Genomic DNA, 26,151 nt, shown 5'->3' on the forward strand with positions numbered 1-26,151 from the left:
GCAATTAAATGACACCATACATCAAAAGAACCTAATGGATATTGACAGAATATTCTGCCAAAATACCAAAGATTATAGATTCTACTCAATAGCCCATGGAATTTTCTACAAAATAGACCACATATTGAACACAAATCTTTCTCAAAAAAATACAGAAAAATTTATATAATGCCATGTATCCTATCTGACAATAATTCAATAAAACAGAATCAGCAGCAAATAAATCTCTTGTAATTACACACAAACCCATGAAGACTAAACACATTACTGAATGATAAAAGGAACAAAAAATGAACTAAGGAATAAAAAAAAATCCCTGGTGTTAAATGTTTTTCATTGTTTTCTTTATCTGAAATCTCTTTGGATCTCATGCATATCAAACTATTACTGTATCTTGAATGATGCCAATTTGATAAGTGTGGATCATTTTTTAATGTGTATATGTTCTTAAACATAACCTGCTCAAGCCTGTATAGTGTCACCTGTATGCATAATTTAATGGCTGATTATTCATTATTGGATAACTAATTGGTGTGTTTTTCCCTAGGGAAGATTAATCCCTCACACTCCCAGTCCTACCACTCCCCGTATTGTTAAGGTTTGTGTGTGTGTGTGTTTTCCTCAACACAGTGGCCCTAAATTTAATCTGCCTTGGATTATGTGTGAGAAAGTAGTCAGATGACTATATGTGGTATATTACATAGTTTTATGTCTCCAAATGATTTCACCTAACTATGTAGTAAATTCAAAAGAACTTTGTAACTACAAATGGTCATGTAAGTGAAAGGTATTGTTAAGTAGGTAAGCATAGGCTTTGGTAAAGTATTTGATAAGTACTTTAAAAAAAGAAAACAAACTGTAATCAATGCTACTTGATTATTCTATTAAATTGTGGATAATGCATTATTCTTTCTTTAAAATTTTTGCACTGAGAAACACAAATATTTGTTTTTGAAACTCCAATTTTGTGATTATGTATAATCTAGTACTTAATAATATAATTCATGATAACTTTTCTTAAAGCTGTGTTTTTAAGATTTGAGATAACTCTCCCAATGTGTTTCACTAGGGAAAAACAAGACTAAAGGGCTGGTTTCTTTAAAGCTGACGGTGAGCTTACCAAAGAAGGTGGGGACTTCTGCATATTGTGAAGTTTAAATAGCCATGAAAGCAGTGAGGGAGATACCAAACACCTAACTGAAGAGGAAGTTTGGTCTTCTTTAGTTCTCACTCTTGCAACTGCTTCCTTTGAAGTAAGAATTTCATGTCTTTGTAACTAGAAGAGATTCTGGAGAAACAAACCTTCAAGATCTTCAAGTAAGCCATAAAAAGGTGATCTCTTATGCCAGGGATCAGATCTATATAGCAACATATTTTTAGGACGCATCAATGTTTGCAACTGACCAGGTTAGCAAGAGGTTCAGTTTTAAAAGGAAAGTGCAGCAATAAAGCATTTCTTTATAGGAGTCATTTGCTAAAACACCTTTTTGGGGGCCCAGTGGCTGAATCAATTCAGATGTGTGCAAGTGGGTTCTGTGTAATAGCTGTTGTCTCCTCCTTTTATGTGTAGTAATCAACATCTCACTGTCATGATGGCTCTTTAAATTACACTTACTTATTTACTTGCCTGGCTGGCCTTTTTATTGTGTGTATATGTGTAGGGACCTGTGTATGCTACAGAACATATGTGGAGATCTGAGGAGCACTTCTGGGTTAGTTCTGTCCTTCCCTCAGGAGAGTATCATGAAGACTTGTGATAAAACTCGGGTTGTCAGACTTGCTGGCGAGTATCTTTATTAGCTGAGCCTTCTCCTTGGGCCCTGCATCTTAATGGAGTAGCAATATGGTAATCTGTGTAGGTTTGTGTTTGATAGTTATCTCAATCCAGGCTTTGAGACCTCAAAAAAAATATACAAGGTCATCATGAGACACTCACTTTAAAAAGAAACAGCGGAGTGTGATAGTTGGGAACATGGATTATGAAGTCAGACAAATGCATCTCCTAAAGAAAATACTGTATTGTGCTAGATTGATATGACTTTGGGCGAATTGCTTATTCTGCATTTACTGCCTATGCAGAATGAAAAAAAAATACTTTATGAGCTATTTTATGGGTTAACTAGAGTTGCTTTTCCTAAGTCTTTTCCTATTGCTGTGACAAAAGAGCTTGGGAAAAGTAAATCAAGAGAGAGAGGGATTATTTTGGTTTGAGGGTAAATCACATGGCAAAGGGTGCATGCAGTAGGAGGGGGAGGCACTTGGTAATGTTGTATCCATAATCAAGAAGCAGAGATCTGTGAATGCCTATGTGCAGTGAGCTCTACCCGTCTCTATGCAGTCCAAGACCAAAGCCCAGGCACTCCATCGCAATAGTCAAGTCTTCCCACCTCAAGTAACCCAGTCATATTAATCTCCCACAACCATGCTCAGATATCCACCTTCCAGATGATTCTAAAGCTCATCAAGTGAAAAATTGAGAGTAACAATTAGGAACACATGTATTTCAGCAGCTAGTACATTTTAAGGCTATAATAGTGTTTTTTCAGGCAACGACAAAACATTTATTGAATAACTACTATGAAGCAGATGAGACACAAATGTAGTTTGTATGTGTGTATCTTCAAATAATAGAGCATGCCCACATCCCGCCTCTGCATTTTATGAAGATGTATAATTACCGTTTGTAAGCACTTTTTACCACTGGCACATTAGCAAACAACAAACACCACTGCATGGTGCAGAGTCTGTTTACTTGGCAAAATGTAGATAATCCAGCTGCTCCACACAACAGGCAAATGGGGGCGGAGTGCCGATTGCAGGGTGAATTGAGCCCAGAGACTATATTTAGTTAGAATGTGACATCAGTTAAAAATTTGAATATGTGATTCACACATTTTAAATAACATTGGTTTGTTTACTTAAGGAAACCTGGGGAATCCAGTAAATTCCCCACATTCTTCTTGACTACAAATTTAACCAATACAACTTAACACTATTAAGCAATGAATTTCAAATTCCTTGACATCTACCTGATTATCTGGGTCAAAATATAGTCTAGGGAAGAATAACCATGTGCTGTAAAATATAATTGATGTTACAGTGAAGGCCAGTAAGGTGAGACTGCATTCTGTCTACAGACATTAGCATTATGAAAAGGTTCCATGTGGCCATTACATAGTTAGTGAAATGCCATTATGCCCATCTTTCCATGTGTATGTCGACAGGCTGTGATTACATGTCATTGGACATATACATAAATATCTGAAAGCTCAATCACTTCTCCAGATGTTCCCAAATACCATTGTACTTGGCCTATGGACAGAACACCTGGGCGTAAGTTTTTTCATTTCATTTTACTCTATATGATAATTTCTATGCAACATGTGTAGAAATTCTTCCCTACAACTTACCATTGAGAATATAACCAAAATAGTGAAAAACAAAAAGCCTTATCATTAAAATATGTTCCCTTGTTGAAAGATGCTGTCAGTTTGCTAGGACATACAAGGATGCAAGGATAATAGGCAAGTAAAAAAATTATTTGGTTCAAGAAATGAAATCATCTCCATGTTTGGGTTTATAGAAATATTTGTAAGTTTAGAATTTGTAAAAGGGGAGAGAGTGTTTGGGGAGACAGATATCAGAAAACCTTGGAGTTTTCTACGTTACCTAAAATATCATGACCCTTAGAAACTCTGAGACTGAGCCATTCTGTTTTCTCTGGGACTCTCCTATATTATTAGCACACCGACTCTCCAGTCCCAGGAATCCTTCATTCCCAGACATTTGATTGTCCAGGGGCTCATCTAGGGTAGTATCCCTTTCCTCACAGAGCTGTGCTACACAGCAATAGCTAAAGTGAAACTCTGAGTAGAGCCCAAAAAGTTGGAGGATGCCAAATGGGAACTATTATCATCTTGGAGCATCTCATCCGCATTTCCCATTCTGCTTCCTCTCAGAGCTCAAGCTTGTCTTTTTCCATTTGATTCAATACAATCAACACTTTGCTTGCACTGTGATAGTCACTCTAATTGATTCCATCTCATCCTGAAAACACATTTCTACACTACATTTTCTAGCCCTGACTTAGTAGCCATACACTTTACATCATCCTCACTGGAATCCCAACGGTAACTTCATATTTCCAGCCAAACATACCTGCCATTCTGCACCAGTTCAGACTCAGAATATCAAAACACAGAGCTCCTAGCAAGATTTCCCCCTCTGTGGGCCCTCAACACCACTCGAGAAGCAAAATCGTGGTTCACACAGAAACTTAAAAAGTAAGAAAGGTTCGACCAAACCAATGGAGTGAAATCAAATTATCTGATTCTATCATGGACTTTATTGTGCATAACGAACATGTAGCTTGCTGTGTTTTAGGTATCAGCTTGCTGTATTTCCTTCTTGAACAAAATACATTTGTATAGTCTAGTGGTCCAACAGTACTATGTCCTCTTCACTTCCCTGGCTCATTTTGATTTTTGATTCTCCAGATCCTGGTTTCCCTACTGCTGTATAAACATATCCATAGGCTATGTTAAGCTTTTTTACTTGGTCCAGCTCCAAGTTCAAAGAACATACCTTCAAATATTAATATTTCTCCTTCTATCTTATTCTACTCCTAAAATTATTTCATTTCCTTTGGCTTCGGCATCATCCAAATCATAGCCCTCCCAACACCAAGAATCTTAGATCTTGGGCATGCTACATTCTTTCTTTTATCTGCTTGTATTGGGCTTTGTTAGGCTCTCCACTTCCATTTCTGCACTATTATAGAAGATGTAGGTCAATACTTAGTGAGAAGATCTTCCCTGGATAAGTGTTTGGACCCACAAACAGGAGATCTATATAGAAGAGTGTCCTCAATGGGGACTTTCCAGAACCACTCTCAAGGTGGAAGAAAATGCACCACACTGACTTCCCACTTTCAAGCAGTGACATATCAGGGTTCATCTAGGTCTAACTACAACTATGTCTGACCTTAGGGATACTGACTTGGCTCACTGCAGGTGTGTGCTTGCAGGAAATTATATGTGTGTGCCCTTTGTTCAATCATACTCAGGTTTATGGACCTGACTGATGAAATTTAGTAACACTGCCCATTGAATTCCTAAGAACAGCTGCTGTATTAGCCTCTAGGCATTTGTGTTAGAGTGGATGTGAAGAAGAAATTAGATACTGGCTTGGCATTTAATTGTTTAAGTACCCGTTTTTCTTCCAAAGGACCTGAGTTCTGTTCTCACACCTAAATGACTTTTTAACTCCAGTTCCAGAACATTTGATATTCTCTTCTGGTACATATTAGCACCAATGTACATGTTATTCACTCACAGACACACAGACATACATATAAATAAAAATAATAAAATCAAACCTAAAAGGGAATAACATTGGAAATGTAAATAAAGAAAATATCTAATAAAAGAAAAAAACTAAAAGAAAGAAATACAGAAAGAAAGGGAGAAATGCAGAAAGAAGGAGAGAGAGAGAGAGAGAGAGAGAGATATCTATGTGTAATCCACATGGACAAATTGTCTAAGAGCAGTTTGCTGCTGGTCCATGGCTAACCTAACTTTTGTGTCCCAGGTTGACATCTATGCAATGCTTACAGGATTGAGGTGAGAATTAGTTATGTAATTTAACATAACACTGGCTCCATAGTATCATTAAGGCATATACAAGGAATTACAAATCTCTCCAATTAGTCTTCATTGTGCGTGCATATTTCCGTGTGATTTCAGTTCACTCCCACACTCGTCTTCCAGCAATAGTGCTTCCCATTTCAGATTGAATTCATACGTCATCTGTAAAGTATCTTTATCACACTCACTTGGAATGAGGTTTTCTTTTGTAAAAGGAAAGGCACCGCACATCTGTGTCTCTGTGAACATTCTAGAACTCCTCTGTGTATTCTTCATAGCATGTCTGTAAAGACTTACGATTTCTATACAAAGAAAACAGACTCAGATATAATTAAGAGAACAAAATCAAATGTGCTCTAAATAATTCTAAATCACTTTCTACTTTTTTGCCTAAAATGTATGACCATGAAGAACTTCCTTCACCACCCTGATCTGTAATACTCAAAGATATAAAACACGGGGACTAGGGTGGATCACTTTTAAGAGCCTTAAAAAAATAAGTATAAAGCCAGGTACAGTAAAATATAAGTAAAAAAATCAATGGCATCACGAACAAAAGGAATAGCCACTTCTCAGTTTCTAGCCCATACCTTTTCATGTTGAAACCATAAAGAGAATAAAGAAAAAAAAAAATAGAGACATTAGTGATTCTTGCCCCACTGCATGCTCTAATGTTTGTTGTTCTAATTTTTATATCTCTTTAGTCTGTGCACAGGCACATTTCACAGTGAGGGCAGAGACAACTTTTAGAATTCAGCTCTTTCCTTCCACCACCCAATGATCTTCAGGGATGGGACTCAGGTCATCAGTGTTGCTGGCAAGTGACTTTACTGCTGATCCAACTCAAATGGTGCCGTCTTTTTCTAGTCTTTCTTCCTGAATATGAGGGCCAACAGGATCTCACTAGGGGTCTAGATCAATTTCTTGAAGGGAATACCAGGATTTACTTTCACAAGAGAAACAGGCAAACCATTGGGAGAATTATATATAGATGGATCTTTAGCTTCCCGAGACTGACTTTCCCTTCCTTCCTTCCTTCCTTCCTTCCTTCCTTCCTTCCTTCCTTCCTTCCTTCCTTTCTTTCTTTCTTTCTTTCTTTCTTTCTTTCTTTCTTTCTTTCTGATAACTCTCCTAGAGTTCCTCATTAATTCTAATTGTCCTTAAGATCCAAGCCCTGAAAATATTTTTAAAGACAGTGTTCCCAGTCGCTGCCTCTCATTCCTACTGTTGACCTATTCTATCAAATTTTTAGAAAGTTTCATACAATGCAAGGAAGGGAGCAAATGTTTACAATCCAACAATCATGATTCATAGGTAATAGAGCTCCAAGTTCAATTCAGTTTAGGCTACATAGCAAGACCAAGTCTAAAGTTTAAGAAACAGAAGTTAATTTAGTTGTCTATATGCCTGTCTTCTGTTTTCCTTTGCACTTCTACACATAAAATCAGGACACGTACTTAAAAGTAGTATGTGGCAGCCACCTGCCTATTGGTCTCATCCAGAAAACTGAAAATTCACATCATACTTACATTCAGAAACTCTGTAGAAAATATAATTATCATTCAAAAATAAGCTTGGTTTTTAACCAGTTTAATTGATACATCTCATTAACATGTAAGTCCGATCATTACCTTACAAAATTACTCGTGGAGAAATTCTTTTAAGACCAAATTACTCTATTTAATTTTAATATAAATTTATACAGACAAGGTTAATATAAGGCTCTGTCAGAAATGATCTTTACATAGTATCTTACCTTCTTCAAAGCAGAGACAATGTTTTATTTCTTTTTCACTGCATCCCCTAGTGCGTGGTCTAGAGTCAGTGCTTAATGAATACATGGAATGAATGAGTAAAGAAGAGAAGGGGTGAAGAGCTGTACCTATTACTCAAATAAAGGAGCACTGAGTGTTATCACATCCTGCTACTTATTTCAGAGGACATTAAAAGGCATAATGTAGGCTAATGAAATGAAATTGTTAAAATATTTTTAGTCTCTTATTTTGGATTGTGGTTAGTGAGTAGCTACATAAGGGAACAATCACTGCTTGGTAGTTATTTAGGCTGAGAGCAACAACCTTGGTTGTCAGAGGCAAAGAAGTATAGTGGACCTGCGATATTTGCTCACTTACTTACCTGCAGGTGATGATATTACTTATAATCCTGGCCTTCAGATTAGACAGTAACAGCTCTGAGCCGTAACAATTTTGCTAGGTTACATTTGGTGACAGCTAGAGGATGTCACATTGTACTAGACTGTCTGTTTCTTAGAAGAGAAAAGGCAAATGCAAGTGCTGGCAATTTCAATAAATGATACCAAATGGCTATAAAGAAGATCTAGAATTGAAGCCTCACTCAGAAAAACCAATTTGAGAGAATCTAACATCTTGTCTGAGACAACCCAGTGACCTTAATATGGTTTTTCAGTGAGTAGGAGCATGGCTACTATATTAGCTTACAGCAAACATCACCAGAGGCATTTGTGGTGGGGTTGATAGTAAGCATCTTCAAAGATATGACTGAGAAACACAGGATATGTCTACACTATAAGCAATGTTATAGGAAAAGGTCAAAAATGTTTACCCTGGAAATTCTGACTTAACTCTGTGCTGTGGTGGCACATCAGTAATTCTAGCATTTGGTAGGCAAGAGGAGGCACAAGATAGTCACAGCCTGGTCAGTCAACACAGTGAGTTCCAATCCAGCCGTGGCTTCAAATTTACTCAAACTGAACAAAACAAGCCAATCAAAACAAACCTCACATTCTGACTTAAGAAGTGGCATCAAGGCTCACCGTTTATGATTTCAGTGAGTAGCCCTGCTCTCCTCAGAAGTTACTATGCCTTGAAACGCTAGTAGTGTTTGGAGTGGTCTCAGAGGAAGATAATGGAAGATGGCTTCAAGATTCGCTCTATCTTCTTTCTGTTTATATGAAGAAATGTGAAACAAAGCCTAATGTGCTTTAAGTCTGGAAATTTCTCATGCCAAATTAAAATCAGGAATTCCAAAATTTAGAATCCTGGTTTCAGTCATTGAAATTCAACAGTACTCTGCTGCTGAGCAGGTTTGCTATGTTAATAAGTCTGTGATTTATAACTATGATAGAAGATATCCACTTAAGCCACTTCTTAATGTGTATTAATCACTGAGGAAATATAAAAAAGCAAACCAGCAGCCCTTGCTGCATGCCATTGGCGGGTGAGCCTGGTTGTAAGAGAATAGTTGTGTTCTTCTTTGTACTGTATAACACTCTCTTAAGGGGTACTCCGAACACACTTTCATATGAGTAAATGCACAAATGAAGGCGGGGTGAGCAAACAAGTGAATGAAAGCACTTAGAGCAAGGCTGATAGATGTGCAAGCAGTGTGTTCACTAATTACGACTGACACCAGAGTAACTGCAGACCTAGGAGAACTTTAAAGGGGATTTCACAACAGGCCTACACTCATATCGCTGAGAACAGATGCAATTTACCAGACCTCATAATGGGTTGGTGAAAGGATAACTTTGAATCAATCTAACCAACTCCTGTTTTCCATCCATGCCCAGGATAAAACAAATGTTCTATATCACCAACCCTGAGAACCCAGTGAACAAAGACAGAAGCACCAGTCACCTCGAGGAGGAAGTGTAGGACTCGAATTAACTAGAGCCACCAACATCACTGCGAATACTAAAGGGGGCTTTAAGCTGTGGAGAATGGAATTAGCTGAGTCCTTTTCTTTTCCTCTGAAGCAGATATATCTATTTCTTCTTTACTTTCCTTTTGTCATCATTGCTGTATCTCATCCCTGACCCTGGTCCTAAACACCTGCACCATGTGTTTGGACTTGTTTGGATGGCTAAAGAAGCAGCTGATAGTATTTGAGGTACAATTGTCAGCTTATGTCCCTCCCAGTATTTTCTGTTTGGGAACCAAAGAATTGCACAGAGGACATGACACAGATTCCACGTACTGTTTTCCAATCTGCACAAATGAACCAGCCACTGGGAATTCTAAGATACAATGTTTCCTTGACTTTCTCCTGCAAGTTCTGGAGAAATGTGATCTGGCAATGCAAGCCAACTATGATCTTCCAGTGCAATGTGTGGCTTCTCTACTGGCTCTCAAGTGTTTCATCTTCAGTGCAGTGCATATGATTCTGAGTGTGACAACTTACCTTAGGAATGTTAATATCTGCAGTGGAACTGTACCCTACTACTCTAAACTACTCCTAGACAGAGCTCCATTCATAAACACCCTTGCTATACATAGTTATTCCATCCAGCACCCTGCATAGCTTCCTTTTTAAGAACATGAGAATTGACTTATGTGTGAAGATTTGGAGACACTAGTTTGTAGTGTTGACATGGGAAGGCAAAAAGGAAATGATGAAACCCAGAGGCTTTGTTTATTGGCCTGTTTCGTCTGTCTAAGTAAAATGGCAATGAGAGTTATAACTTTTATAAAATATTAAAATATAGATCAGGTTCAATGGAGATTTGAGCATTCTTTTGCATTTTCTGTAAAGATTCGTTCTGTTAATGTGAAAAATATTAATTTTTATTATTAAATCTTTCTCTCAAGAAAAGGAACATTCAAAGACCAGAAAAACAAAAGACAGTATTCTCTTTATTTTATAATTGTTTTTGATCTGGAATCCTTTACAGTAGCAGAGATAAACTACTACCACTATAAAAGCCTCTTGAGTGTCAATGTCTCATAAAATGCTACAAACAGCTAAAAAATAAGATAGTTACCTGTTCAAGTAAATTCAGTGGTGCTTAATGAATCATTAATTTGTTGCAAAGGTTACTCTGGGCTATTTCTACTTGACTTCTTGGAACAAGGCCCAGCTTATGTTTCTTTTTCTAATTTGGCTAATACAAATATTTTAAACGTGAAACAACATGGTAAGTAGTAGCAAGGGACAAGAGGTACACCTTTGAAAGGCATAATTATGCCAGGCATAATCCCAGTATGGAAAGACAGAAAGGAGTGTAAAAAGATCAAGGTCGGTCTAGGGTATGTAGGGACACTAGAGTCATTAAAGAAACAAAAGGGGAAAAATAAGGAAACATTTAAAACAAAAGTTATTTTGTCTATATGCCAAGCTATGATGACCCTAAACTTTGTAACTTTTGAAGATGTTTGCAAAGAAGCTTGCATTTTACTTTGAAACAGTAAAAACTAGTTCTTGCTTGCCAAGAGGACAAGGTCAGGGAGTGTAGATTTATGCAGCCCTACCCATGATCAAATGTGCTGAGTTACTGTTGAATGCAAAGTCCCTAAACTTTAAAGGTCAGAAAATTCCCTCAGATTATAAACAAATGAGTTCTTGGTGAAGAGTGTTTTTGCCAGAATCCATTCACCCTGGAAAGGATGGACGCCACACTCTTCTGAGCATGTTGTAGAATGAGGAACGTGTAATGTCTTGCATAAAGCTGAGAGGCACAAGCATTTCTCTGAAGTCTCACAGCCTGTTTTGCCCATGAGTACTGGGTCTGTCCCAATTTTCCAGGTGAAAGTAGATTGTAGTTTTCAGGGTTCCAGTAGCTCTCCAGTGACACCCAAGGTGAAGGCTAATAGAACCAGTCCGAGTTGAGTTTCTTCAATTCTGCTTTTTTTGCTTTCATTGGTAGCCTAGATTAGACTTCGATTCCTAATGTAGCCCAGGCTGTACTCAAATTCTTAATCCTATTGCTTCAATCTCTTGAGTACTGATAAACATACATACTTCAGTCCTTCTTAGAAGGTGAAACAAAATACTCATGGGAGCAAATATGGAGAAAAAGAGTGGAGCAGAGACTAGAGGAAAGGCCATCTAGAGACTGCCCCATCTGGGAATCCATCCCATATACAGTCACCAAACATAGACACGATTGTGGATGCCAAGAAGTGCATGCTGACAGGAGCCTGATATTTCTGTCTACTGAGAAGCTCTGCCAGAACCTGACAAATACAGAGGCACGTGCTCGAAGCCAACCATAGGACTGAGCATGGGGTCTTCAAAGGAGAAGTTAGAGAAAGGACTGAAGGAGCTGAAGGGGAGTGCAACCCATAGGAAGAACAACAGTATCAATCAACCAGAACCCCCAGAATTCCCTGGGACTAAATCACCAACCAAGGAGTACACATGGAGGGACCCATGGCTCTAGCCCCATATGTAGCAGAGGATGGTGTTGTAGGGCATCAATGGGAGAAGAGGCCCTTGGTCCTGTGAAGGCTTGATGACCCAGTGTAGGGGAATGCAAGGGCAGGGAGGTGTGAGTGTGTGGGTGGATGGGTGGGGGAACACTCTCATAGAAGCAGGGGGAGGGTGATGGCATAGGGGGCTTCAGGGGAGGAAATTGGGAAAGGAGATGACGTTTGAAATGTAAGTTAAGAAAATAAAAAACATAAAAATGTATACTATCATGCCTGCCTTCAGTTTTATGAAAAGTTGTTATACCTTAGGAGGTTTTTCTTTTTTCTTTTTTTCGATTTTTTATTAGATATTTTCTTCATTTACATTTCAAATGTTATCCGGAAAGTCCCCTATACCCTCCCCCTGCCCTGCTCCCCTACCAACCCACTCCCATTTCTTGGCCCTGGCATCATTGGGAAGAGAGGCCCTTTGGTCTTGCAAACTTTTCTTTCATTTTTTATTGGTTATTTTATTTATTTACATTTCAAATATTATCCCACTTCCCAGTTTCCCCTCTACAAGCTCCCTATACCCTGCCCCCTCCTCTGCCTCCATACATACACAGGTAGGCTTGTAAACCCTTGTTAGTACACACACACACACACACACACACACACACATTTTAGATAGATAGATAGATAGATAGATAGATAGATAGATAGATAGATAGATAGATAGATGTATATCACTATCATACAGCAGTGGAAGACACATATAATAGCCAAAATCTGGACTCAGTTCTCTTAAAAACAATATCACTCACGGATATATCAGAATAAAGTGGCTTGCTAGTTAGACTTTATACAATCCAAGTAAGAGGAAAATATAACAAAATGTTTTATTTGAAGAAGAGGGCACTTACATCATGTTCTATTTTTATTTCTGTTGCTGTGATAAAATAACCTGGCAAAAACCAACTTAGGTCTAAAGGGGTTTATTTTATTTTGCTCATAATTCCTGGTTACACTCTGTTACTGCAGGGAATTCAAAGCAAGAACTTGAGACAGCTAGCACTTGGCATCCACAGTCAAGAACAGAGAAAAGGGGATGCATGAAGCTCTTATACAGTTCATGAGCCTCTGCCTAAGGGATGATTTTGCCCATGGTGGGATGGGTCTTCTCCTATCAGTTAACTTAAAGCAATCCCTACAGACATGCACATGTTCCAACCAAACCAATATAGACAACCCTTAAGACTCTCTTTCCAGTTGATTCTACATTGTGTTGGGGGAAAAAAACCTAGAAATCATACCACTTCATAAGAAAGCCAGGCATTATAGCATTTGTTAATTTTTGGCCAAGCATTATAAAAGAATCTTGGGGAAGTAGCACTATTTTTCCATCTCTCTACAACCACTGTAAGAAGTGGGCATATTTTGGCCATTTTATATAGAGAGTGGGGCTCAGATTGTTTGAGGGATCATGGTCTAAATTTCTCAGCTAAGTGTCAGAACCAAGATTCTAGCCAATCTATCTGAAGATACCTCTGAAGGGATGAAATGCATTGTAGATGCTTAGCATTATCTAGAGAAATGAGGTCATGTGTGGGCTAAGCAGAGCATATGGAAGCACCCCTGTAGCTAAGTCTGGTATTCTACAGCTGTCAGCTCCCTGTTCATGCATGTGAGAGTATACAAAAGATGCTTACTATAGGTCATGAACTCAGATATAATAGAAACTGAATAAAATCTTCCTGGAGTCATTCCACTCATTTTAAACTGTGATAATTCTGATTAATCTAGAACTTCCCAGAGATCCTTCATCTTGAAGACAAAGAATCATGTTATTTACTGCAATTAACATCTAAAAGCAAAACCATGAGAACATCATAATTAACTTTAATATATAGGAGATTGATCTATTGTTGCTTGTAATCCTCACTGAAACCTTAGAGGAGATGATTTTCGGCACTTCTTTAAAGAAAAGTTGACTTCTTCATTGTTTCCCTTCATCCTTTCCATCACTGTTGATGCCTGCACACTGTCCATCACCATCCTAAATAGCCCATGTGCCCTCTCTGTCCCTATTGCAACATCTCAGACAATCCTCTCATCCAGTAGACAAATACTTACATTTTAATATTTTGAAAGTTTCATTAGAATCACTATTGTAGACGCAATTTCTTGATATTATTCCTTCTGTATTCATCAAACAGTTTTTAGGAGTGATGCTCTACATGACAGTTTCAAGTGCACAATTCTAGGTGGCCTGCTCAATAAGCTGGCAAAATAAATATAATCATCTCTGTTTCTAGATAAAGAAATGAGGATGCTGGAAGTTTTAACAGTTCACCCCATAACATACAAGGCTCAACACAGATTGTGTTTACTCAATGCAAAAGCTATTTCCACTGCGAATTGGTGGCAAGATAGGAGTCATTAAGAGAACAAAGTAACCAAGTAGTGTTAAGCTTAGAGATACCAAAGGGAAGACTGGCATGGAGAATATAAGATGTTCCAGGTAGTGGAAGTCAAGAAATGCAGTTAGAGTAGAAAGGGCACAGGCATATTTCCCAGTTGTTTTCCAGAAAGACTTTGTAAGGGGGCCAATTTCCAATTTACCTCACCTGGTTTGGTGATATCAAAGGTGATAAATTCAAAAGCAAGCCTGTCCAAGTGTTACCACACCTTAGAAACATCAACAAGGAACAAAGAATGTCTAGCTATCTTGGTTTGAAAATAAACTTCAGATCAAAGTTTTCTGTAAGCTGGGTCACCTGCAAGTCATAAGAAAGTCGAACCATGAGTCACTGGTTTTCTCAGTCCTTTACATGGGAGTGGTAAAATGGAAATGTCAGGGACATGCCCAATGCAGAAATCCCCAAGAAGAAAAAAAGTCATTGTAATTATTCAATAAAATTTGACTAAGTCAAAAGTTACATGATTATTCAAAATCTAGATGGGATGGAGTTGTGTTCTCAACACCTACAGGTGCATGTAGATTCCCATCAGTAGATTAAATCCTTGTGTTGTTCTTTAAAAAATGAACTTTCCAAAGAGAATCGATGGTACAGAATGTAGACAGGGGTATGCCATGTGTCTCACTGTTCGAATCAGGCAGACCCAGTCCCAGAAAGTCCCTGACCTTCTTCTCTTGTAATTTTATCACTCATCTTTTTGAGCAGGTTTGTTGACACAGGCATCGGACACCCTTAAGTCTAGCATGTCAATTCTTCCCTTCTTTAAAATCTGCTACCTACTCTAGTTATGAGAAAGCATTCATCTTGTTACAATTGACTGAGGTTCAGAGTATAATTTTTAGGCCTCATTCATTAAGGTGAAATCAATGAAATAAAGAAGAGACGTGGTGAGACATTTCTTCATCAATCATTGCCTTATTCAAAGGTCAACACATACTTGTACTTGACTTTACAAGTGCTAAGCATCATCCCAGGAACTCCTGTTCTAAAGAAAATCAAACCTTTTCAATCCCTGACCTTGGGGAGAGATGATTCTAGTAAAGAAGAAGAAAATTAAAGTAAGAGTAAAACATGACTGCTGGCAAATATCAATCAGAAGAAAAATTAGGTAGGGCAAAAGGTCACTGTTGATGAGATGATATTCTATGCCACAGGGACAGGGTATGTAGCAATGTACATTCCTTCATTTGGAATTTATTGACTGTGTTTATCACGCTGATATTGTATGAAATAGAAGATGAATAAGACGGAGTCCCTGGCCTTCAGGAGCCTACAGCTCACCGGAAGAACCTCACCATTTGCTCTATTAAGCAGACAGATATGTCTTAGGGTATGTTACTGTAGTTATAATACACACGTAGACCAAACTCAACAGAGTGCAAGTATGCCAAGACTCTTAGTGCTTTCCACAAAAATAATTCTCACTTCAAGTAAACATTTCAGCTGGTGAGGAACTCTGTTTTCCACCAACATCATTCATGTCTGAGAACGTTCTTAATGCAATGACGACTTGTTTTTTTCTAATTGTTTGCCAGGGATTGTTTGAGCCCTTATTGAAATGTACTTGCTTAGGTCTTCCACAGCAACTTGGCTGGTTTCTTGTTGTACTGGCAAATGCTGTCTCCTGTGCTGAAAAATTTGTTCTTTCTGAAACATGTGTACTGTCCCTGGATGGGTTTCATGAAAATTTAAGATTAAAAAACACAGACTTTTAAAGTGGCAACAGAAGAGAACTTCGTATTCAGAAGCTTTTTATAAATGTAGGTCACATCCTGGATAGTATGCCATTTTATCCCATTTCTATGATGTTTTGTGCAGATACCTGGCTCAGAATTTTCTTATTCACCGAGAACACAGAGAGAAGCTCAATTATGGATAAAACCTCTAGCTTATATAAATAAACAATTTTCCTTTCATACAAATGTGTGTCCCCAGTCCTACAAATATTGTAATAACACCATATTGTCAGCAAGATAACTCAGTCATGTGACTGAACAACACCAGGCAGAGGAGTCTTTGTTTTCCCTTTTGTCAGGGGTGAGATCCTATCACACTGTTATTTCTGAGCAAGCGACACAAAGGTTACTTTCTCTACTCAATCTCCAGGCTCCTTTTTCCAGCTTGCATCTCACAATCAGTTTCTCCCCCTTTTCCTCTTTATGAGATGATGCAAGAGAAAAAATGATTTGGCAAGGAGCATGAGATATGCTACAGGTGGTACCACTCTAGTTTATAACTTTGTATTTTTTTGTTATAGGTTTGAGCTAACTTTGTAGCTCTGTTTGAACAGTTTGTTTCTGTTAGAGAAGTGGAAGAAGCAACAGCTTTTGGCTATAGCTGGTGGTAGATTATATTGTCACAGTTTTGAATATGCTGTCATCTTGAAGAAGACAGTTCCTCCCTAGCAGAGCCTCCAGATGAAGGTGCTAGCTTGCATTGTAGGCCAGCCGTGGTCAAATGCCTTATTTCCTAACTGTTCTAAACAATGAAACCGGGCAGTTCTTCTTGCTTTGTGTTGGTGAAATCTCACAACAGAGTGTACATTCAGTTTTTCTTTTTTCTTTTTTTTTCTTTTTGCTATACTAAGTAATTTGTCATACATTCTCTTTTCTTCCCATGTTGGAGCTCTTTGCCTTGGTAAAGTTTTCGCCCTTCCCATGACATTTTTATATAGCAGCTCCCACTGCTATGACCGTGTCAGCATCAGGGGTAAATGACAGACAGGAACTCTGCTATCAAAGTTACTTCCAAAGGCCATGAAAGTCAATCACTGGATAAGATCAAGAACTTAGTTCTAAATATAAACTCTTTCTCAGCGCTTGGAAGTAATAAATTCTGCCAAACTCAAGCTCTACCTTAAGATTCCCCATAGGAAATCTGCTCCTTCCTAAATATTCTCTTTTCTAAGGACTCATTCAAGGTGAAATTTGTCTCATTGAATGCTAAATTGCTGATTCTATGCCCCATCTTTCTTGGGTGACAGTGTTAACATAAAAACTTGCATTTTTCAGCTCTGAGAAAGTTCTTTCTCTGTGTGCTTTTGGGGGGACTTTTGTAATAGTAAAGATGTACCCAGGGCTAGCTGCTTTGGCTTGGTTATCAAGTTTATTTGTTTGGGTTGTATATTTTGAGCAAGCACCCAGGGCTTTTAAGAAGAGTGTTGGGAACGTGCATACAAATGAAATTGAAAGCAATGATATGAGCATCACCAACATTTTAATGACCCACCTAGCAACATGTGGGCTGCTTTGATAGTTTAAAGGGCACAAGAGAGGGAAAAGTGGGAGACCTAGTGGTCTCAAACAGGATGACATAATGCCTTGCTTATCTGCTTAGCAGGCAGGAAATAAAAAGGCATAAAGCCCTTTTACCCCTTTGGCTGTTCGAAGATATGGCAAAGTGCTTTGTGTCATTTTCTCAACACCAATTCCTTTTCCAACCAGGCACTATCAGGACTGAAGGTCAAGTTCTGAGGCAGTCAGCCTGGCCATTGATGTCAGGTGACAGGAATAGTCCCTTTCCTCCACCCTTAGTGTTCCTTTCAAGTGGTGGCAAATCACAGGGTATTGCACTCCCAAGAGTGTGTGTTAACGTCTGTGGCATAACCATTTCTATTGCCCACAGGAAAGAATGCCAGGCTCTGCAATCTCTCTTTCTGTGACAGACAGATTCTCAGAAACTGTGCCCAGAAAAGCTACCCACTGAGACTTTACTAAGCCTGAGTGGTGAACCAAAAGAATTTGGAAACTATGAGAATCAGGAAGGGTTGTGTAGTTGATATACATTTTCTTTTCTTCTACGTCCTGAGGTTCCCTAGCCACCCTTTGCAGCTTCAATTCTGATCAACCGTGCCTCATTCCAGACACAAAATCAAGACCCTTTCCTCTTGCAAGCTCTGTGGGGAGCAGGAGTCATTAAAGGGCAGAAATAACATTGTCTCCTCCCTTGTGAAATGTAATTTTATTCTAAGGCTTTTGCAGGGTTTATTTACAATTTCATGTCATATATGAGACTGGTTTTCCAATGCAGCTATGATGCTGGGCAAGCTAAGAGCCTATCTTGCCGCCGCCCTGTTTTTGTTTTTCTTTTGGTTTTTAACTGTTGGGAAAAGGCAAACAGCACCACAGAATTCGTGGCCGATTCTCCCCTAGACAGGCAGCTAGAATGGAAATGTCCTGGCAGGTTGCTGGGTTTGTACTTGGATGTCCAGTAAATTTCATGTAATTACAGCTGCCTGCTGAAGGACCCTGAGGTCTCTGCAGACTGTTAGGATGTTAGTTATAGCCAGGAGGGAAGTGGGTAGGATCCAAGTCCCTACAAATGTGCTAGGAACTGGGCATTTCTATCAGAGTGCAGGCTGTTATAATAAGCCAGCCATGCAAGGCAAAATTCAAAAGCTTATAAAGACTTAGGTAAAACCTGTGACCTGCCCCCATCTACCACTTTTAAGCAGTAGAAGAAAGCACAGGTGCAGTGGATCAGGGGGCAGAGGTGGTAGTGAAAGGAGATTGGTAAAAAGCAGGTAGCATTCTAGGGAATGTCGGATTCTGCTCCATTGTCCTGGGATACCATCCTAGGAACAATTAAGCAAATCAATGAATCTGAATTACGTTATCATGGTAGCTTTCAGAATTGCCTGAAAAGCTTGCCCAAAATATTGACTCCCAGCAATTAGCCCTAAATTTTGGACTCTGGAGCAACTAATAGTCTGGGTTGCCTGTATAATGTGTATTTTAGAAAATTGTAAGGAACATTGAAAAAGATTGGTCTCTCAACTTTCCTTGTGGACAAGAAAATGTCACAAGTATGTTCACTCTGGGCCAATAAAGAGTAGCTTGTATCCACATATCTGCTAGGAACTCCTGGAGGGAGATGTTTGTTCAATATGTATTGATAGTTTCTATTATTAGAGTTTACCAAGAATATTTCTTTCTCAAGAAAATGAATTCCTTGAGGCAAAAAAAAAAAAAAATGGGAGCAACCATGTTCTTTCTCAGAAGTAGCAGTTATTTTTTTTCCTAATTTAACTCTGGAAATAATATGCAGGTAGACAGGGTAGATCCAATGTGTTTCTGAGCAAGACAGTTCAGTTCCCGCAGTGCTTCACCCACAACCCCCAGAACCCCCCTTTCTGATTTTAATCACATACTTGTTTGGGTGGAATGGAATTTAGGCTGTGGTGAAGACAAACTGTTCTCTTTTAATGAAACAGTAGAGAATAAGTCATTAAATAGTGTTTGTATTATATTTCAATAAAAGGGTTTCATCACCTGTGCCTTGCTCACACACATATCATAACATGATTTGATATGCATAGTTCACATACTTCACACACAAAGGAGGTCTGATGAATGAACATTGAGCTGAATGCACCTCCTTGAAACCTAGGCAATAATAAATGCTAGAAACACCACAGGAGAGTGTGAAACTTGGGCTTCCACTTAAAAATGGAATTCAGTAAAGGAGTCATGAAATCAAAATTCCTTCACAAAGACCCCAAGAGCTGAGAAAAGAGAAAAGTCAGAGATTAGCTAGCCTAGAATTTCTGAATGATGTTTCCTAGAGATAGCAAAGCAAGCTTAGTCGTCACTTTAACTAACCATTTGGATCACTTGAAAAGCTTTTAAAATGCAGAGTCTAGAGTCCTGGCCCCAGAGAACCAATTCAGCTGCTCCAAGGGTGTTGTGGTCAGACTGCAAGGTTCAGAGATTGTAATATATAGCAGGGTTGTAAATAACCACGTTACCATTTAGCAATACAAACATTTAAACTCATGACAAACACAATTATGCTTCCTGAAGATAAGATTGCAAAACATATTAAACTGAAAAAAAATTCTGTGTTTGAGCTAGAGAGTATTATTATGGTGCTCTGTCTGGGTTGGAACTTTCTATGTTGATCAGGCTGGTCTCAAATTCACAGTGATCCCCTGTTTATGTTTCCTTCCCCACGTACTTGGAGTAAAGGTTTGTGTCACCACACCTGGCTCAAGTTTTTCAGTCCCCCCCCCCCCCCCAGGCAAGTGCTAGACTCCAAAAAGTACCAAAGGTCCATTAACACTCATAGGACATTCTGCCTCTGTGTAAGGGTCACAAAGGACTAACTAAACCAGTTATAGTTTTTCAGTCTGAGAACACACAAGAGGATAGGAGTTGGCCTGTGGAAGAGACATAGAGACTGGGGGAGAAAGGGGTAAAGAAAGCTAGTGAAAGGTACATGTGACTTTGAAAGACCCACAACGTGAGGACTCTCCCACGTTCTGACTCAGGAGAGGCGACACGTTGTGGGTCTTTCATTTGGTGCGTTGGCCGGGAAACGCGACCACCCCTCACACCCGAGAACCGACTTGGAGGTATGGGGATCCCCTCTTGTGTGTGTGCCGGCCGGTGTCTCTGTTTTGAGTGTCTGTTTTCTGAAACGAACATTGGAACATGTGCTTGTTGTGTTGGGTTGTTTGTGTCTTGTCCTATGTTTCTGAAGCATGGCGAAGTCTGAGTTCGGATCCATCTGAGTTTATTAAATTTGTGTCTTGGTTTTCGGGTTGCGAGATCGTGGGTTCGAGTCCCACCTCGTGCCTTGGTTTTACACCTGGCAGAGTGAAATTTGTGTCTTGGTTTTCGGGTTGCGAGATCGTGGGTTCGAGTCCCACCTCGTGCCTTGGTTTTACACCTGGCAGAGTGAAGAACAAGTGTGCTTCTCTGGTTTTGGTCGTCTAGGTAGAAATGGATGCTGGTGTTTGTAGACGATGGGGTGATGGGGTCTGAAATGCGCGCGCGGTCGGTATTTGCAGCTGTCCTTTTGGGCCGTAAGGACCGGAGGACTGTGGTCGGCAGACGTGCTAGGAGGACCACAGGCTGTGGCCCTGGGGGACGCCCTGGGAGGTAAGGAGAGCCAGGGACGCCTGGCCGTCTCCGGATCGGTCAGAGGGACCGAGTTCTGTTGAAGCGGAAGCTTCCCCCTCCAAAATCGTCTAATTCTCTTGCCTGCTTGTAGAGGACAAGAAAGGGTCGAATGTGTCTGGATCTGTTGGTTTCTGTTTTATGTGTTTTTGTGTATGTGTTTAGAGCTATGTGAAAATCTAGAAAAGCAAAGGTAATTCTCATAGGTGCTTTATACCCTGACTAGAGATAGTTTACACCTGAGATGTGAGAGAATGGGTTTTGAGAAAAGCAGTACTCTCCGACTATCTGGGGATAATTTGGTAAAAAATAAAATAAAATAAACAGTATTAATTGGTCTTTGGGGCCCTGCACCTGTAGTTAGGAATCTAGTGTGGCTAGAGAAGCCCTGCTAGGAGCTGATTATAAACGCTGCTCTTATAAGGACCAGCAGCTTCTCAAGTTCCACAAAAATCTCTGTGCTTGTGATAATTAGATTCATCAGGTGACAAGGTGCTCCTCTCTTGAAATTACAGCTAGAAAAATTAAGAATTTTGTTTGGTTTAAATGAGCAAATGTATGCGGCCATTTCATTTTTGTTTCTAAATAGTTTCAAAAGTATAAATATGTTTTTATATGTCTTGGTTATAGATTAGTGGCTCATAAGTTATTAGTTATGATTAAAAATTTGTAACATTGGTAACAAAAAGTTGACTTAAAACTGGTAACTCTGGGTTAGAGTAATTTAGAACTACAACATGCAGCATGAGACAATCCATGGGAACAGGTCTCTAAAGATACGCCTAAATTGAGTAATATTCTATGTAATTCTTATCCTAGAAATCCGATTTATAAAAGATAAGATTTAGGGTAGTGTCTTTTTGAAGTATTGGCAGCTACACCTTCTTGTGTTTGTGTGCAGGAACAGGCAGCCAAAATTTATAGCAAGTAATGTTTTTAGAGTTCATTTAAAAAAAAAAAACTAGATTGTTTTCACTGTTAAAATTGGGTTTTGCTTCTCAAAATTGTGGTTGTACTCTTATGTTACAAGAGAAATTAAAGGTTTCTCCCAAATCGCAGCCACCAGCCAATTCGGCTCCTCCAAAATCTATGAAGCCTCCTGAGTGGCCTAGTCCACAACCTTCCCCTTATCCACAGCCTCAACCCCAACTGCTGAGGGAACCCTAAACCCCTCGGGGTGTCGAGAGGCGGACCGCTGCGGGTACATGGAACTGCAGAGCACAGAGTCCGGGCGGACTCTGGTGGACCCGCCCAAACTTTAAACCCTTCAGTACTGGTCATTTTCCTCTGTTGGTATTTATAACTGAAAAACTAACCACCCCCTTTCTCAGGATCCCCAACGCCTCACAGGGTTGGTAGAGTTCCTTATGTTTTCTCATCAGCCTACTTGAGATGATTATCAACAGCTGTTGCAGATGCTCTTAACAACCGAAGAGCGAGAGAGAATTCTGTTAGAAGCTAGAAAAATGGCCCGGAAGCCAACGGAGGTCTACACAGCTACAAAATGAGATCGACATGGGATTCCTTTTGACTCGCCCCAGTTGCGACTGCGGCATGGCTGAAGGTAAGGAGAGCTTGAAAATCTAACGCCAGGCTCTGGTCTCCAAGGTGCCTCAAGATGGGCCCACTAATTTGGCTAAGGTAAGAGGTAATGCAGGGGCCGATCGAACCTCCCTCAATGTTCCTTGAAAGACTTATGGAAGCCTTCAGGCAGTTCACTCCCTTTAATCTTACCTCGGAAGCCCAGAAGGCCTCAGTGGCCTGGCTGGCCTTCATAAGGCAGTTGGCCCCCGATATCAGAAAGAAGCTTCAGAGAAAAGAGGGAGACAGTTAGGCAATCTAGTGAAAGAGGCAGAGAAAGTGTGTGTGTGAGAGAGAGAGAGGCGGGAGGCAGAAGAAAGAGAAAACAGGAGGGATCATAGACAAGAGAAAAATTTGACTAGAATCTTGGCCACAGTGATAGGAGAGAAAGAAAAAGACAGGATCTAGACAGGAAACCTGGGCAACTGAAGACCGAGCCTCAGCTAAAAAGGCTCAGCTGTGTCAAACTGAAGTTACTTATTTGAGAGACACCCTTCGAGACGGGAAGTAGTGGCTAACTACACCAAGGCAAGTAAGAAAATTCTTGGGTACTGCTGGCTTCTACAGACTCTAGACACCTGGGTTGGCGACCTTAGCTGCCCTGTTGTACCCCCTAACCAAGAAAGGGGAGGTGTTTTGTGGATCCCGGATTGCCAGAAAGCCTTTAAAAAATTAAAAAGGCCCTCTTGATGGCCAGCCTTTGCCTGACCTAACCAAGCCTTTCACTCTTTATGTGGAAGAGAGATCAGGGGTCGCCAGAGGAGTTCTTGCTCAGACTTTGGGACTTTGAAAAAGGCCAGTGGCTTACCTAACCAAGAAGTTACACCCTGTTGCCAGCGGGTGGTTTTCTTGCCTGTAAGCTATTACTGCCATAATCTGCTTGTCAAGGATGCTGATAAGCTCACTCTGGGACAGCAACTGGCTGTAATGGCATCCCACGCTCTTGAAAGCATTATCTGAAAGCCCCCTGACTGATGGATGACTACCAATGCTCCTGTGACACATCAGAACTTTTTGTTGAACTTCGCTTCATTCCACCTGCTGTCCCACTGTGTGAGACTGCACCTACTCACCACTGCGCTGAAATGATCTGAAGGATCAGATCAGCCTTGGCCTGAGGGTTCGAGCTGGTACACTGATGACAGCAGCCTCAAGGTTAAAGGTAAGCAAAAGTCGGGGACAGCAGTATGGTGGTGGACAGAAAGCAAGTAATCTAGGCCAGCAGCCTCCCTGAAGGGACGTCGGCCCAGAAAGCTGAACTTGTGACTTTGAGACAAGGTCCATAAATGGCAAAAGGAAAGTCAACAATGACAGCAGGTATGCTTTTGCCACTGTACGGAGCAATATACAGACAAAGAGTGCTGTTGACATCTGCAGAGAAAGACCTAAGATGCTGTGGCTAAAGAAAATCAGATAGCAGATCTAACTGCCAAACAGGTGACTCAAGGAGCAATGATCCTGGCAGTCAAGGAGCCTAAAGATTATTATGACATCAGAGAGACCAGCTTTAGATACACCCCTGAGCACTATCAAGTTTGGACAGTATTTGACCCACCTGGGGGCCAAGAAATTCAAAGGTGTGGTTAGGTCCTTTGACTACTATGTTACAGGACTCTCTGACTTGGCAGAAGAAATAGTCAAAAGCTGCAAGGCCTGTGCTATGACGAGGTAGAATTTACAGAAATTAAGCCAGCTAGATATTGCAACAAGTACTTGTTAGTGTTTATAGACACCGTTTCAAGATGGATAGAAGCTTTTCCTACCAGGACTGAAGATCCTAAAAGAAATCTTCCCAAGGTAATAGATCTGCCTTTGTTGCCCAGGTAAATCAGGGACTGGCCAAGATATTAGAGATCGGTTAGAAGTTACATTGTGCATACAGGCCCAAAGCTCAGGACAGGTAGAAAAAATAAATAGAACCATTAAGAGACCCTTACCAAATTGACAACAGAGACTGGCGCTAATGATTGGATAGCTCTCCTACCCTTTGCTCTTCAGGGTTAGAAACACCCCTGGACAGTTTAGACTGACCCCCTTATGAATTACTCTACAGGGGGCCCCCTCCACTGGTAAAAATAGCCTCTGTACATAGTGCTGACATGCTGCTATCCCAGCCTTTGTTCTCTAGGCTCAAGGTGCTCCAGTGAGTGAGACAGCGAGCAAAAAAGCAGCTCCAGAAGGCCTACTCAAGAGAAGAAGACCTGCTACATTAGACGTCTCTGCACAGAAAACCTTGAGACTCCGGTGGAAAGGCCCTTATCTTGTACTCTTGACCACCCTACTTTCTACCTTTATGATACCCCTTTTGATTTTGCTTCTGCTTTTAATTATAGGTGCATGTGTGTTAAATAGACAAGTCACCTTTATTAGAACAAGAATTAGTGCAGTGCGGCTTTTAGTTTTGAGACAACAGTACTATGCCCTAAAGGATCAAATATGTCAGAGAAAAGATAGTGTCTAGTTCTAAGATTAGAACTATTAACAAAAAAAAAAGGGGGGAATGAAGAAGTAACAAAATTCTAGGCCTTTAGGTCGAGGCTTGGGAATGTAACCTTTGTGACTCATTGCTCCAAGGTATGCTAATCATACCTTGATAGCGACATTCCTTCCTCCACCTACCTGCTTCCTGAGTTCAAAGAGTGTTCATTCAAAGAAAGTCACCCTGACCAACGCCGGAAACTGCCATGCAAATGTGCTATTGTTAGGGGCTCTTAGAAACTGAGAGTTAACCAAAACAATTACCAGGTATTCTCTGTGACTCTTGTGACTTTACACTTCCTTATGACACTTAACTGGTATCTTTGGTATTTTTCCAACAACCCCTCCCCACTTCCTTGAGTTGTGGTTTCTTCCTTTAAATACCCCCTTACTCAGCTACTCGGGGCGCCATGGTCCTCTACCCCTGCGTGGTGTATGACCATGGGCCCGAGAACGCTCTCGAATAAAAATCCTCTTGCAAGTTGCAGCAAGACCGTTTCTTGTGGGTGATTTTGGGGTGTCGCCTCTCCTGAGTCAGAACGTGGGAGAGTCCTCACGTTGTGGGTCTTTCAACTTGAATGTTCAGGAAGAATTGATCACAGAGAAACCAGAACAGCTTTCAGTGCTTGTTCTGATTTTTTTGTATCTTTCTAACCTTTACAACGGGCAAAACTGAACAGCTTGGTAATCTGAGACTCTTATAATGAAGTTTCCTTTGGAGTTGTTTTGGTGGGCAGGGCATAAGCACTGAGACAAAAATGAGAAATAATTCAAGAGTCCTTCTCTCTTCTTACCTCCATCTCTTTTAGGGAATATTTTGTTTGGAGCCTGGGACTCAGGAGAGCCCTCTCTGAGGTGTCTTCCCCTGGAGTCCTTTTGTGGGGGAAGCACATCTGTTCCCCATGGTGAGTTTCTGTGCTTTTCCAGGCCCCATGCTGTGGAGAGTCCCATGTTGGTTCTT

At 40.2% G+C, this 26,151-nt stretch overlaps 1 protein-coding gene and 1 long non-coding RNA gene across 24 annotated transcripts in view; one reads left to right on the forward strand and one right to left on the reverse strand.

Annotated features, from left to right (window-relative positions):
* Positions 1 to 26,151, forward strand: part of Ptprd (protein tyrosine phosphatase receptor type D) — a 2,287,128-nt gene that overhangs the window by 1,735,054 nt on the left and 525,923 nt on the right. The window lies entirely within an intron of this gene.
* Positions 1 to 26,151, reverse strand: part of LOC147004269 (uncharacterized) — a 39,802-nt gene that overhangs the window by 6,577 nt on the left and 7,074 nt on the right. The window contains exon 2 of the long non-coding RNA XR_015047362.1: positions 5,834 to 5,947. This is a non-coding gene — a long non-coding RNA (uncharacterized LOC147004269). The remainder of the gene's footprint in view (positions 1 to 5,833; positions 5,948 to 26,151) is intronic.

This window comes from Mus caroli, unplaced genomic scaffold (assembly GCF_978045245.1).
Source record: "Mus caroli unplaced genomic scaffold, Mus_caroli_1 scaffold_6, whole genome shotgun sequence".
Lineage (NCBI taxonomy): Eukaryota > Metazoa > Chordata > Mammalia > Rodentia > Muridae > Mus > Mus caroli.